A 14707-nucleotide genomic window follows, 5' to 3' on the forward strand; every position below is an offset into this window, starting at 1 on the left:
ATACCCGCTCGGCTAGAGGAGTCAATTGGCCAGGGGAGCTGCTCGGCCTGGGCACCTGGTCGGCCAGAAGAGTCCCTCGGCTAGGGGAGCTACTCGGCCAGCGCACCTGGTCGGCTAGTGGAATCACTCGGCCAAGGGAATTGCTTGGCCAGCCTCAAGGCACCCAGTCGGCTAGCTCAAAGGCACCCCATCAACTCGACCAGCTCGGCACGAGGTAGCTGCTCGGCCTCGACCTCGGCCTCGACCAACTCGGCTCGAGGGAGTTTCTCGGCTAGGGCACCAACTCGACCCGGTCGGCCAGCACTTACTCGGCCAGCCACGAACCAGCTATTTCGAGCACCGCCTCGACCAACCTCGAAGGCCCTTGCTCGGCCAGCCTCAAGGGCACCCCTTCAAGCTCGACCAAGGCCTCGCAAAAGTTCGGGGGCGTTGCCCCCTAACCCCCACCAAGGCGTTTCACCCCTGGACTCCGGTCAGCGAGACCCCCGTGCTTGGTTAATCCTAGCGCCAGAAGATTTCCTCCACTATGATCCGGGATGAAGATTCGAGGGTCCCGTTCAATATCGGCAAAAATGCAATCACCTTATTCCGCCAATCAACCAAACTAAAATGGCGATTTCCACTCTGATTACTTAACGTGGGGCTAATTGTTTGGGTCCATTTCTTGGACCAACCCACTTATGACAAAGTTACTAAAATACCCCTACATCTAGAAAAGCCAATCCTCCACAACTGGAGCTAACTAAAGTACCCTCGTTTATTGGGGCTCCTATCCTCTATAAATAAGGTTTGTCTCCTCAGACAAAGGTAAGCAATTCGAAGCTACAAAACCCAGAGCATCTCTCTACATTGATCACTTTCTCTCTCTACCTCAATCATCAACTGACTTTAGCGTCGGAGGGGCGATCCTGGGACCACCCCGGGATAGGCTAACCTTGTTTTGCAGGATTCCGACGTACGGATAACGGAGCTCAGGCATACCTTCTTGGGACCTACATCAAGTCTCTCAGCATACATTAGCATCCTCAGTTTCTTAGCAGAAACAATTACCATTGTTGTTCTCACCTAATAAGCATAAGAAGTTTGAATAAATGAGTTAAATTAGGTTGACCTGCGAGATATATGAGTTCAATATGATCATTTTCGTTAACATGGTAGTAGTAATACCTTTCGTAAGTTTATTAATTACTCATAAAAGACAAACTAAACAAAATAAGACACGAGTAACCCTTTCAATTTATATAAGTAACCTGACCTCTAATAATTATAAGTAACCCCAAAATAAAATATGAGTAACCCATAATATTAATAAGTCAGCTCAAAGCTCAAAACAAGTATTTCACCTCAACATAGTACATAAGTAATCCCAACAATATAAATAATTTCTTATATTAATAAGTAACTTCAATAATTATAAATAACCCTGGTATATTAATTAGTAACCATAAATATAATAACTAACTTTATTTGGGGATTGGATGTACCATTAACTACATTATGACCGGTCACATATAAGATTTAGTGTAATAATACCTTTTAATTATTGTGAACTTGTTCGTAATTTTGTGTGATGCCCGAATCTGTAAATTAGACGTTCCTTGTGTATTACATGAGCTTTCATGTATGACCTCTTAGTTGAATTTCCCAATATTATGTTTTACAATCTCTTTGTAAATGAGAATTGTGTATAGCAAAATACAGTGCCATTGTATTGTTGGTGGTTAGATGTAAATCAATCTATGTTAATATGTTATTAATCCAGGGTTCAAATCTTATCATGGATATTTTAATTTAATCATATTTTTTTAGAGAGGAGTGCCACACATAGTGCATAAGCCTTAAAGTCAATGCTAGGATTTTTGTATGTATTATAGTACATGGATTTAGGTCAATGAGAAATTTTGTAAATTAGGGTATTTTTGTTATTTGAATTAAAATGAGCATATTTTATGTGCAACTTTTTTCATCATGTGCATTTTTGGAACAAAATGTACATTTTTTGTCAAGCAATTTTTCTTATTATGTTCATTCAATCCTTAAAATTTGCACATAGCTAGATTCTTCTCATTTTAATGAATTTCTATTAGATTCCCCCCCCCCCCTACACACACATATATATGAGAAATTTTCTGAGGTACCCTTGAGGTTTGGCTTAATTCTCAAAATACCCTAATTGAATTTTGAAGTTCAAAGTTTAAGTTTCAAGGGTACCTTAGAAAGTTAATGTACTTGAATTTCGGTGTATGATAAGGGTATTTTGAGCCCAAACACAAAGTTCAGGGGTATATGAGGAATTCCCCAAATGTGAGGAGTAATTTGAGAATTACGTCAAACCTCATGGGTACCTGATGAGGAAATTTCCCTATATATATATATATATATATATATATATTTATATATATACATATAGTTTAAATTAATTCTATTTATATTTTTTGACGGGTAAATATGATGCTTTTTTATGGGTAAACCAATTAACTATAATATAATGTTACTAGCATTTTTTGCACGCTATGCGTCATGCGTGCATGTCATATTAATACTTTTTCTCAATTAGTTATAAAAATTAAAAGTGTTACAAAATATTTGATTCGAATAGATATTTACAATTATTTTTAATTAAATTTTTCTTAAATTAATGTTTTGTTGGTTTCTTTAGCTATTTGTTTATCATTATTCAAATATAGTATCAAGAGAAGGACTTTGTGTATCAGGTTCAATCGTTGAATTTTAATAAGATGGAAGAGTTTGATTTATCTAATAGTGATTACTAAACAACAATCAATATTTAGATTTAAAATATTATTAGTATAACTATTAATATGGAATTCAAGTTTTTATTTTCCTTCTAATTGTTAAATCAAGTTACTATTTAATTAAAATCAAAGGTTTTCACACATATGTAAGAATAGAAAAATTATTATTCTTAATTTAATATTTAATTAATATCTCAAATTCAATTCCATTGTTAACTTGTTTAATATACTCCCTCCGTTTCCTAAAGATATTCCCTCTTTCTTTTTAAGTGCGTTTCCAAAAGATCTTCCCACTTTTACTTTATTCCTTATTTGGACCCCCCCCCCTTTTACCCTCTCATGTCCTTATCATATGGTCCACCATTACATTAGTAATTCAATTTTACTCCCTTTCTCTCTCCTACTTTAACCCCTTTTATTTGTTTATTTATCTTAACCCCTTTTATTTGTTTATTTATCTTAACCCCTTTTATTTGTTTATTTATCTTAACCACTTTCTCTCTCCTACTTTACTCACTTCACACCCCATACAAATGGATCCTCCTTGGTATTTGTAGGAACAATAACAAGGAAGATCTTTAGAAAATGGAGGTAGTATATGGCAAGTAGGATGAAGAAAATATTATTTAATATATATAGCACTTTCAATTCATTAAGAATATATAGTATGACTTTTTATAAGGGGACACCATCTTCCTCCCCCTTCACTTATATAATAGAGACATTGTCAGTATAGTGCCTCATACTCCCTTCGGTCTTTATTAATTTACCCGTTTATTTTGTACAAAGTTTTAGGAGAAATAATGTTGTGGGACATAGAAAGAAAGAGAAACTATTGTTTTATGTTAAAGTTGAAATGTATGTGTATAGAAAGTTAGTAATCCCACTATTTGACTCAAACCTGTTCTAAGAAAGTCGAGGTATTTCGAATTGTTTGTTGACACGAACAAAGTTAGGAAAAACCTCTGAAATTATTTTAATATTGAACCTTGGACATATAATAATTTCGAATCATAATTAGAAAAAAAAAGGTAAACTAATAAGAAATATCCCAAAAAAAAGGGTAAACTAATAAAGACCGGAGGTGATCAGGAAATATATGAAATAGTTTTATCAATTATGCACTTAGTGGTGCTCAATAATCTGGTGACTGATGAGGTGTCCTTTTATACGTTCCCATGTAGAAGTACTAGTCTATGATAGTGATTTATTTTAATTGTTTTGAGAGGTCTATGAAAGTGATTAGTGAAGCTCTTGAAAGCCACTGATTGGGGGTCATCAGGACTGGAACCTCGAGGCACAAAAAATTTCATTAAGTTGTCCCCAAGCGTAATATGGTTTGTTCTTTTTCAGTAACTACTTGGATGACTGGCATTCACGACCTACTTGGCTATATTAGAGCAACTTTAATAGTTGTAATTTGAAAATTTTGCACAAAACCACCTTAAATTTTCACTTATTTAAAAGGGGTGTGTTATATACAGCAAAAAAAGGTTAAATCCAGCAAAAATATTGGGGGGAGGTCATCTATGACAAATGACCCCGCTTTGGGGGAGGTATCTATGATAAATAACCTCATTCCCCATTGTAGTACATATAATCGCAACTCGAAAAATATAAAATATGACCTACCAATTTGAATAATATGACAATAAATTTAAAATTTAAACAGAAGAGTACTCACCAAACTGCTGTTATTATTATTTATAAAGCGACTTCCATAGTTGAAGCCCAATTATAATAATAATATAAAAAAATAACCATGGTTAAGTTAGGCATAATTTTAAAGGCTGTATCTAGCCTCTTTTTTTTTTTTTTTTGCTGTATATAACACTTATGATTTAGAAACTCCCACCTTTATGTTATTTTTTTTCCTAAATTTTCACCTAAACTTTACAAAACCTTTATAAACTCCCACCACTAAACGGATTTTGCCAAACTCCATTAGTGGTGGGACCCACATCAATTATTTCTTTTGTTTTTCCCTCCAAACAACTCACTTCTCTCATTCATCTCTCCAAAAACGTTGCGTCTTCCTCTTCCAACCATTAAGTTCTCCTTTTTTTTTCCCCATTCTCTATCTTCATTCATCTCTCTTCAAATCTGGGTAAATATGTAGGTCCCAGATAACATTGAAGCTGCTGTAAAAATCCTCCCTCAGCATCAGTTATTGGGAAACAACATTGGAGGGTGATACAACGTGGTTAAACCTAGTGGCTAACAAGGAAATTAAGGTAAGCTACTTCTAATTTGGTTACTTTATTGTTAATTACATTGTTTATTAGCGTTATCAATCAAATAATCGGATCTAAAATGCTGTTAATATTGTAATTCGGGTTTTAGGGTTTTGCTTTTCAATTTGGGGATTCTTGAAATAAATCTTGAATTGATTAAAAAACTGATTTCCTTATGAATTGACAACTCCTAGTTGTGATTTATGTATGATTTTGGAATCAAATTTGATTTTTAATGTACTTAATTATTAGTTTATTGGAGTAATGGTTGGCATTTTGTTACTGCTTTGTTTTTCAGAATGTGTGATACTACTGTTGATAAAAAGGTGTATGTTAGGGGTACATTTGTTGAAAGTTTACAAAAAGAGAGAAAACAGCTTCAACCCTGCACTCAAGAAAGCCAAAACAAACTCGTTCATCCTTTATACAAAGTGAAACTAGAGCTACATAATAAGCTTAAACCCAAGCCGAAACCTAAAAATTTTGCACTCCAAATCAATGATTCAGAGGATGTTGTTAAAATTAGCAAGGAGGTGTTTGAAAGGGAGGTGAATGAGAGCAAATCAACTGAGCTTTGTGAAGACAAATCCCGTTTCAACCCAGCTACTGTATCTCTTCCTTTTGAAGAATAGAACACTCGTACCAAACCAGCACCAACACCTGTCCAACCTAGGAGTACACCTTGAGTGAAGCAGGTTGCAAGAAAAGGTGTTAAGAAACAGGACAAGGGCAAGGGAAAGGTTGTGCAACCTAAAGCTAAGAAGAAATTAGATTCGGATGATGAACTTGAGGGTCTGAACTCATCATCCAGTTCTGATGTGAGTGATGTTGATGTTAATCGGAAGCCATGAGAGGAAGAAGTTGGTGAAGATGAATTGTTTTTGCAAACAAGCCAAGGTGAAAAAGCTGTTGGTGTAAATAAGGATGGTGAAGGAACTTCTGTTCAAAGGGCTAAAGAGAAGCGAAAAATAAACAAAGGCAAGCAGAGGCAGAGTCAACTTCAAGAGGATCTGACAAGGGATGATATTGGCTTACATGAGGAGATACAAGCAGATTATGATGATTTGAGGAGTGTAGGAAGCTCATATGAAGAAGCAGATAACTCTCCCTTCTTTTATGCAGATGTTGACTTCAAAAGAGGTATAAAATTGCAAATTGGCTTGAAGTTTTTTTTTCTATTAATACACTTAGAAAGGCATTACAATGACATGCTATTGAGAATAAGTATGACTACTACTTGTTACATAGTGATGGTGATAGGTTAAGTGCATATTGTAAATTCAGGTGTGATTGTGAATGGGATACAAAGAAGTGTAGGATTATAAATTGTACATGTAAAGGAAATTTCAAGTTGCATGGTAGGAAATTATTTGGACAGGATTGTTGCAAATTAGATCTTTTACCTCAGAACACAAGTGCAAGAGAATGGTGGTGAACTGTAAGGTGACTATTGAGTTTCTCAGTGAGAGATACTTGGAAGAATGGAGGTCAGACCCTAGTTGGAAGTTGAAGGCCTTCATGAGGAGGGCTTTTCTTGAGTTGGGGTATGAAATTTCATATACAAGAGCTTGGCTTACAAGAGCAAGAGTGAAGTTGATATTATATGGGAATGCAGATGAGAAATACTCAATAGTATGGGATTATGTGGTTGCTGTGATTAAACATAATCCCGAGTCTAGCAATTTTAGGTCTATGGAGGCCTGAACCCCCAATTTTCCAGAGGATGTACATTTGTCTAAATGCTTGTAAAGAGGGTTTTAAGAGTGCTTGCAGACTAATCATCTGTGTAGATGGTTGCCACTTGAAGGGTGCATACCCTAGACAAATCTTAGTGGCTGCGGGAAATGATGGAAATAATAATATATTTCCATTTGCATGGGTTGTAGTGGAGGTAGACAATACATAAAGTCGATGTTGGTTTTTAGACTTATTGATGAGGGACTTAGGAGGAGATCAACAAGGTGTTGGATGACCTTCATGTCAGACAGACAGAAGGTAAGATATTGTTTTTTTATGTGTTTTTAATTGCATATGATGTATTTGGTTTGTTAAATCTTATATTTGTGTTTATAGGGTTTGATTGGAGTTTTTAGTACGGTTGTCCCTAAGACAGATATATGGTTTTGTGTTGGACATATTTGGGCTAACTTCAAGCTCAAATTTACCGGGACTATCTACAAAGAACTTTTTTGGAATGTCGCTCGAGCTATAACCTTGGTAAGAGTTAATAGCATAGTGTTATATATAAATTAGGAAATTATTTAGTTTTTTCATGGTTGATAGATTACTCTTAAATTAGAATGTTGTAAACCATCTGGTTATTGTTTTTCATGTTTAATAGCATGAATGTGAAGTTCCAATGGAGAGCATCAAGTTCCTCTCAGATGAAGCTTTTGCTTATTTGGATGATATCCCGACCAAGCATTGGTCACGACACACTTTTAGCACTGTTTGCATGTTCAACATGTTGTTAAACAACTTGTATGAGACTTTCAATTCAGTGATAAGAGAGGCAAGGGATAGCTGATACTCACCTTTATCGAGTGGTTGAGGAAATATATTATGAAACGAAACTACGAGAATTTTATTTTATAATACTATTTTGGTAACAGTTCACTTTATGCTTGTAATCTCTCGTTCCGTATTTTTGTGCTTTGTATTTTCTAATTTTATTTTAGAAGCCACTAGTCTTTGGATTTTTATTTATTTTATCAAGGCAGATATGAAGCATTCGTTGTTGAAAATGTGATGTTGATAATTCTGAACATAGTGATGTTCTAGTATTTTATTTGGTATATGAGTTCTACTGGTATTAGGAAAGTTAATATGGTAGCTTGAACTCGCATTCCCAATATATCCATTGCTCTTGCATTGTGTGTTTTCCTTTAATTTCCACGTTATAATTGTGTCGTTTTCGGGCTTCTAGCTTTGTTTGCTCGAAATTGGGTCTCAACTCAATTGATTTTCATCTTTTCCCAAGGATAAGGGAAAATTGACTACATTATGAGCATGCTTTGAATCATTATAAGGTTCTGAAGGCTTGGATATTGTTTGTTTCTTTGTTTGTCCTTTCTGTACATGAAATTGTTCTTTGTATAGAATGTTAATTGTAATGTTCTCTCCAGCTTAGCATATTTAACCACAGTGGACAATTGAAGAAATCCTATCAACTTTGCTAGCTAACCCCATAAATCTAGCACCACCGCATCTGCATTACATTTTCACTATCACCACTGAATCACCAAAAGCAATATGTAATAAAGATTGCACAATTTACTTAGAAAAAAAAATCGGAAACATCACCCACTCTCGCACATTTTGGCAAAATATCATTGTTGGTATGTTAACAACAAATCAATAATGACGAGTTCAAACTTAGATTATGAGTAGTGAGACCTTAATTTATCACAAGTAACACTAACACAGAATCCAGCAATGTTCTTAAATAAAGGCTGGCTAAAAACGTCACTAAAATAAAGAAAACATTGCAACCATACTGTACTAGAAAAGGGGAAAGATGGAGCTTTGCATCAAAATGTAACTTTCTTCATTACCATTCAAGTTCAAGTTGTTATTCATATGAATGAATACAAAAGCTTTGTTCAACCATACATATCCAATATAAGGAAATAATACTACTCCAAAACTTGCCCAAGCTTCTAACAAGCATAACATCAACAACCTAATACATCATCCTACATAATTACTTAACCCTTACAAACAGAAAAACCAATCAAGAACACCAGGCCAACAACAACACAACTACTAAAAACACGCTCGTGCAATTCCCGCGCTGATTCCCTTGCTTGATGGACTTCTTCTTGTTACCCTTCACAACCTTGTACTTGATCTTCAAGTTTTCAATCTCCTGTAGAAAGCAACTCCTTTTCCCTTCAACTCTTTTACTTCAGATTGAAGTGTGTGCACTTCACCCTCAAGCACCTTCTTCCACCAGATTAGTTGGTTGATCAACAACCTTTGCCATTCCTCCTGCTCTTTATTATCAACCCACTTAAAATACTTATAGCCCATCTTTTTAGTCTCTGGCTTATGGAATTTGCAGGCTAAGCCTTCTTCGTGGATTTCTCTCAGTCCATGATTGATGTCGAGCTATCGGGAGCCCACAATGGCACTTTGGTAGAAACCCTTCAAATTCACCCATTCCTTGCAAAGCAAAGGTCTTGTCAGTCATTCATCATTTAACAACACTCATTGGATTTCAGTTTTAGGAAAAAACAAAAACTGTAAACCCTAAACCCTAAAATTCTAAATTGAAAAACCCTAAATACTGATCAATTTCAATGCTAATAAAGAGGAGGATGAAAATTACATGAATTTGCAGAAGAAATCGAAGCTCTATAAGCTTTGCTCCTCCTAAAATGGTGGCGGAAAGATGGAAAAAATGAGAGGGGAAGATAACTGATGAGTTGGAGGGAAATGCTAAATTATAAGAAGGGGAAAGTGAGTTGTTTGGAGGGAAAAACAAAAGAAATAACTGATGTGGTCGGAGTTTGGCAAAATCCATTAAGTGGTGGGAGTTTATAAAGGTTTTATAAAGTTTAGGAAAAAAAAACATAAAGGTGGGGGTTTCTAAATAAGTGAAAACTTAAGGTGGTTTTGTGCAAATTTTCCTTGTAATTTTGAATCTGCTTGCAATATTTAAAAGTTGTGAGCAAGTTGCTCAACCATTGGAGCAAGATAATTGATGCTTGCTTGAGAGCAACACCTGCTCCACCAAGCTACTTGCGTGACTTTAAAAAGGCAATATGACTTAAAATTGAAAAAATGGGAAGGTGATGCTCACACTCCATATGATTAGTGAGTGCATTTTCATCCAAAATAAAGGCACAAGTTTTTTTTGTTTTCTAGCTAATTATAATTGAATAAAAAGGTTAAGGTTGAAAATATTGATTGAGATGTGGGACCATTCAAGCAACAATGTATTGTAGCTTACCATTAGAAGAGTTTGTAGCTATAAAACAATATTACTTAAAAAGCTGATGTGGCAAGTTAAGCTACAAGGTGTTGTAGCTCACCATTAAAGTTGCTTTTATACGCACACGTTAACTAACTTTAATAAATTGTAATCATGATTAATTGTTATACAATTTGTATATTTGTGTTTATCTTTTTAAAAAGAAATATCATTAATTGAAGGTGAAACGACATCTATAATAAGTATTAAAAAAAGCAGGATATAATCATACAAGATTGAATCAAATTCGTTTTTCGAAAAAACTAAGGGTTGCAATGATGCGAGTCGAGTTCGAGTTTGAGCTAGCTTGACTCGACTTGTTAGCATTACGGGTCGAGTTTGAGTTGAGCCGAGCTTACCCGAGTCGAGTTTTGACCGAGTAGATTTCTAGTAATTGTAAGTGTCTAATGTTAAAAGCAACAATAAGGTAGAAAAATGTTGAATTTAGGTGTTTTGCTATTGATAATCGGGTATTCGAGCTTCTCTCGAGTTTTAGAGACGAGTTGTTAGCATTACTAGTCGAGTTTGAGTTGAGCCGAGCTTACCCGAGTCGAGTTTTGACCGAGTAGATTTCTAGTAATTGTAAGTGTCTAATGTTAAAAGCAACAATAAGGTAGAAAAATGTTGAATTTAGGTGTTTTGCTATTGATAATCGGGTATTCGAGCTTCTCTCGAGTTTTAGAGTCGAGTATTGAGTTGTTCAACTCGACTCACCATCATCTCGAGTCGAGTTTGATTCCATCTCACTCGAGTCGAGCTTCTCACGTGTTTTTCGAGTCGAGTATCGAGTTGCTCAACTCCACTCACCAATATCTAGGGAATCATTTTGTCTGGCCAAAATGGTCAACAATCCGACTGTGACTTTATTTTGTCCCTTCAATTTTTGTGTTTCTTTGGCTTCTTAAACCACGTACTCTCAATTTCCTCTGTTTTAACTCCCCCCCCCAATTTTTCACTCCTTCATCTTCCTCTATAATCTTTCACCAACCTTAATTCTGTATCAGTAAATTATCTCACAATTTCTCTCCTTTCACATTCTGTCTCCTCTCACATTTTCTCTCCTCTTTGTCTCTCCCCTCCTAAGAATGGTTCTCCTACGCTGAGTCACCATCCTTGTGCAAAGGTACTCAATTTTGCCTTTTTGGACCGCAAAGCAGCAAAACATTTGGCTAAGGAAGACACAGACTTTGAAGCAAACATTCTTGTATAAGATTAAAACAAAACAAAAATTAGCCCTAATTTTTCGAAAATAAAACTAAAAGGAATTGAGAGAACATACCTTTGAAATTGGAGAAGAATTAACTTGGAATCCAATTTCCTATAATTAAATTGTCTTTGACAAGGTAGAACTTAGGGTTGGCATGGAGAATTTTGGGGAAGATGGACAAAGTTTCTGTTTTTTCGGGAAGGATTTAAATTAGGGGATTATTTTGTGCCAGTGGGAGAGAGGAGGTAAAAGAAATAATGTGCAACACAACGCGCAAATATTGGAGGGAGAAATGAAGTCAAGGTCGGATTGTTGACCATTTTGGCCTAAAAAAATAGAAAATGTACTAAAATCAAAATATTGATTACTTAAAGATACTAGCTGACAAAATAAAACAGTAAAAGTATTAGTTCACAAAATCATTATTACAAAGGTACTATTTCACAATTTTTTTAAAAAAACTACTCTTAAAAATGACATAAATATTACTTATCAACTAATATTATTTTCAAATGTGGTATTTTCGGGAACATTATCATCCTCTAATAAACAATTATTTATAGCAAGAAAACTCAATATAACGGCTAGATAATCATGTAGTCGCAAAATTTTCTAATAACTGACTTGCATGTCGCAAAGTTAGTTGGTGATGACTGATGAGTGGGAGTATGGGACTGTTTAGTATCCACATCAATTCAAAATTGTTATTAGAATAATCTCCACAAGGGCATGGCCCCTTCTCGAGTGGTTGAAGCATAAAAGGCAATCAATGTTATCAATCAGCACTTAGCCTAAATGAAAAGACCAAATACTAAAAACACTACTATATAATCAAATAAAACGAATAAGTCAACTTAAAGTTGCCAAAAGCTCACCTAATTTACCCAAATCCTTCTACTTGTCTTCTTCCATTTTAATTTGCTTTCTATTCATGCCAACTTTTTCTTTCTTTTGGCAAATAATCCACATTTTCTGTTTTTTTTTTCCCTTCAATGTTCCTCATATATGCATGACTTGTAGGGTTTTAGAATTATTTAATCTGGTAGAAAAGGAAAAGTATATCAAAATATTGTGCGGGTCAAACTGACTCAACTTAACAATCCCTTCGAGAGTGGGGTGAGAATAAGAAAGATCTCTATACCCCTAAAATGCCACAAATTACCATTAGTAAGATTTGATCCACCAAGCTCAAGATTGAGAAATGTAAAAGTTGGACGAAGATGTGCTTGGTGTCTTAAAATAATTACAGCTCGTATTAACATTTCGTTCTTTTGCTCTATTGACATACTACAATTTGACCATTAGTAATCATACATAGTGTTTTTGTAGTGCTAAAAACCCCTCACTTATTATAATTTGCTAGTAAACTCTATATATTATCAATATAAACAATATGTATGAGTACATGAACATTACATATAAAGCGTATTAGATGTAAATTTGACATCTAACTATTAGAGCTTTATCAATAGTTATATCCAGTCATCCTATTTTTCAATTTGTAATGCATCAGAAATAATTAGTTTTCGATATGATCAAAAAGCTATTATTAGAGTAACATTATATGTAAAGAATAGAATGGACTTTTACTAGTCATAGGTCTGTAATGTAAACACTATATATATTGAATGCCAGGGTTAACCTTATCAGGTTAACACAATTATTCTCTACTCTTGTACATGGTATCACAGCTTAGGAAAAAGTAAAAAAAAAATCCTCCTCTGGCCTGTTGCACGTCGCCCAACACCATCAACGCCTCAACCGCCGCCGCGTTTTCTTCCGCCGCCTCCTCTTCAACGACGCACCACCTCGCTTCCCCCTATTCTCGGCCACCGCGCCGCAGGGATCGGTTGTCGGCGCCGGTTTCTCCATCCCCCCTGCCGTCGAGTTTGGGCTCCTTCTTCGCTGCAACGACGTTTTCGCCGGTACACAACCTACAACCGAGGGCTTCTCCTCGATTTCCACCCGGTTTTGCACAACTGGCGCTGCAGTCTACCGCCTCTTCTTCGCCTATGGTCGACGGTCCCGGTGCAGGTGTTCTCCCTCCCTCAGTTGTCTGCCCCTAATCTCACGAACTTGGTAACTATTACTCTCTCCTCTCCTGAGGATTATCTTCTATGGAAAACTCAGATTACTTGCCTTTTGCTTTCTCATCAATTACTTGGTCTTGTTGATGGTACTGTTGCTATTCCTCCTGCTACTATGATTGATGAATCTGGTAATTCTGTTCATAATAGCACTTTTATGAATATCTTCGTATTGGTCAACAAGTAAAATCATGGATTTTCGCTACTTTGTCTCGCGATGTTTTTTGTTGATGCTCATGATTTGCACACCTCTGTGGATATTTGGAATAGATTACAATCTCGATTTATGCATGCAAGTATGGCTCCTTCTATGGAATTAAATAAGGGACGTTTGTCTCATATTATTGTTGATTCTCTTGCTATGGATGGTTATTTACATGAGATCAAGGTTATTGCCGATTCTATTGTTGTCATTCAGTGTCCTGTGTCGAATCAAGTTTTAGTATAGTACACTCTTTTTGGTTTGGATCGTGATTCTGAGTATGATCATATTGTTACTACTTTGCTGCATTATTTGTTCCCTCTTAGTTTTGATGATTTGTGTCCTAAGCTACTTCATGAACAACGTCTGAAAAATTTGAAGGATGGATATGATTCCTCCTCTCATCATGAATTAGTCGTTGTCCAGTCTTCTGGTTCTGGTTCTTCCTCCAAGTCTAATTCAGGAGGGAGGAATATGGGACGAAATAACAGAAATCGTGGGGGTAACAATAATCGAAATCAGAACAATCGTGGTAATGGTGGCGGCAATGGGGGTAACAATAATTCTCGTGGCTCTCTAACAACAACAACAACAACAACAACAATGCTAATCGAGGACGCTCCAATGGTATGAGTAAATATTCTAACTTGTCTAACTATATTATGCCTTGCCTAGACTCTATTACTAATGAATTGTCCTTAGCAGGGAGTAATTCATCAAGTAGAAATTTAAACTCTACCCCTACTTCCGATACTTGTGATCTATGTTGGTTTCCAGGTCATCAAGCTGCCTATTGTCCTCAAAGATTCAATTTCAGCTTCGTTCCCTCTTCATCTGAAAGTGTCCCTCGAGCCTTAGTTGCACCGTCTGTTGGTGGTGAAGCTAATGATTCAGTCTGGTACCCGGGTTCGGGAGCTGCATCTCACATGACCCCTCAGGATGGTAAGTTTTCTGCTAAAACTCCTTATACTAGGTCTAGTTCTGTTGTAGTTGGTAATGGTACCTTACCCCCAATTAAAAGTACTGTAATTTAACTTTAAAAACTATAAGTTGTCCCCTCAAATTATCATCTATCTGTCATGTTCCTAAATTGAAACATAATTTATTATCAGTTAACAAGTTGTGTCAAGAAAATGATTGTGTTGTGAGGTTTGATAAATACTTTGTTTATGTTAAGGACCAGACAACGGGGGCGGTTCTGCTTCGGGGATCCAGTAAGCAAGGTGTCTACCCTCTTCAGCCTATT

General features: G+C 35.9%; 1 long non-coding RNA gene across 1 annotated transcript; it reads right to left on the reverse strand.

Moving 5' to 3' along the window:
* Window positions 1-8514: 8514 nt before the first annotated feature.
* On the reverse strand, window positions 8515-11555 carry LOC104907229 (uncharacterized). The gene is made up of 2 exons (XR_791990.3): window positions 11245-11555; window positions 8515-9154 (listed from the first exon to the last, which is right to left on the reverse strand). It is a non-coding gene; the product is annotated as an uncharacterized LOC104907229 (long non-coding RNA).
* Between the last annotated feature and the right edge of the window lie 3152 nt (window positions 11556-14707).

Source organism: Beta vulgaris, chromosome 4, assembly GCF_026745355.1.
Source record: "Beta vulgaris subsp. vulgaris cultivar EL10 chromosome 4, EL10.2, whole genome shotgun sequence".
Lineage (NCBI taxonomy): Eukaryota > Viridiplantae > Streptophyta > Magnoliopsida > Caryophyllales > Amaranthaceae > Beta > Beta vulgaris.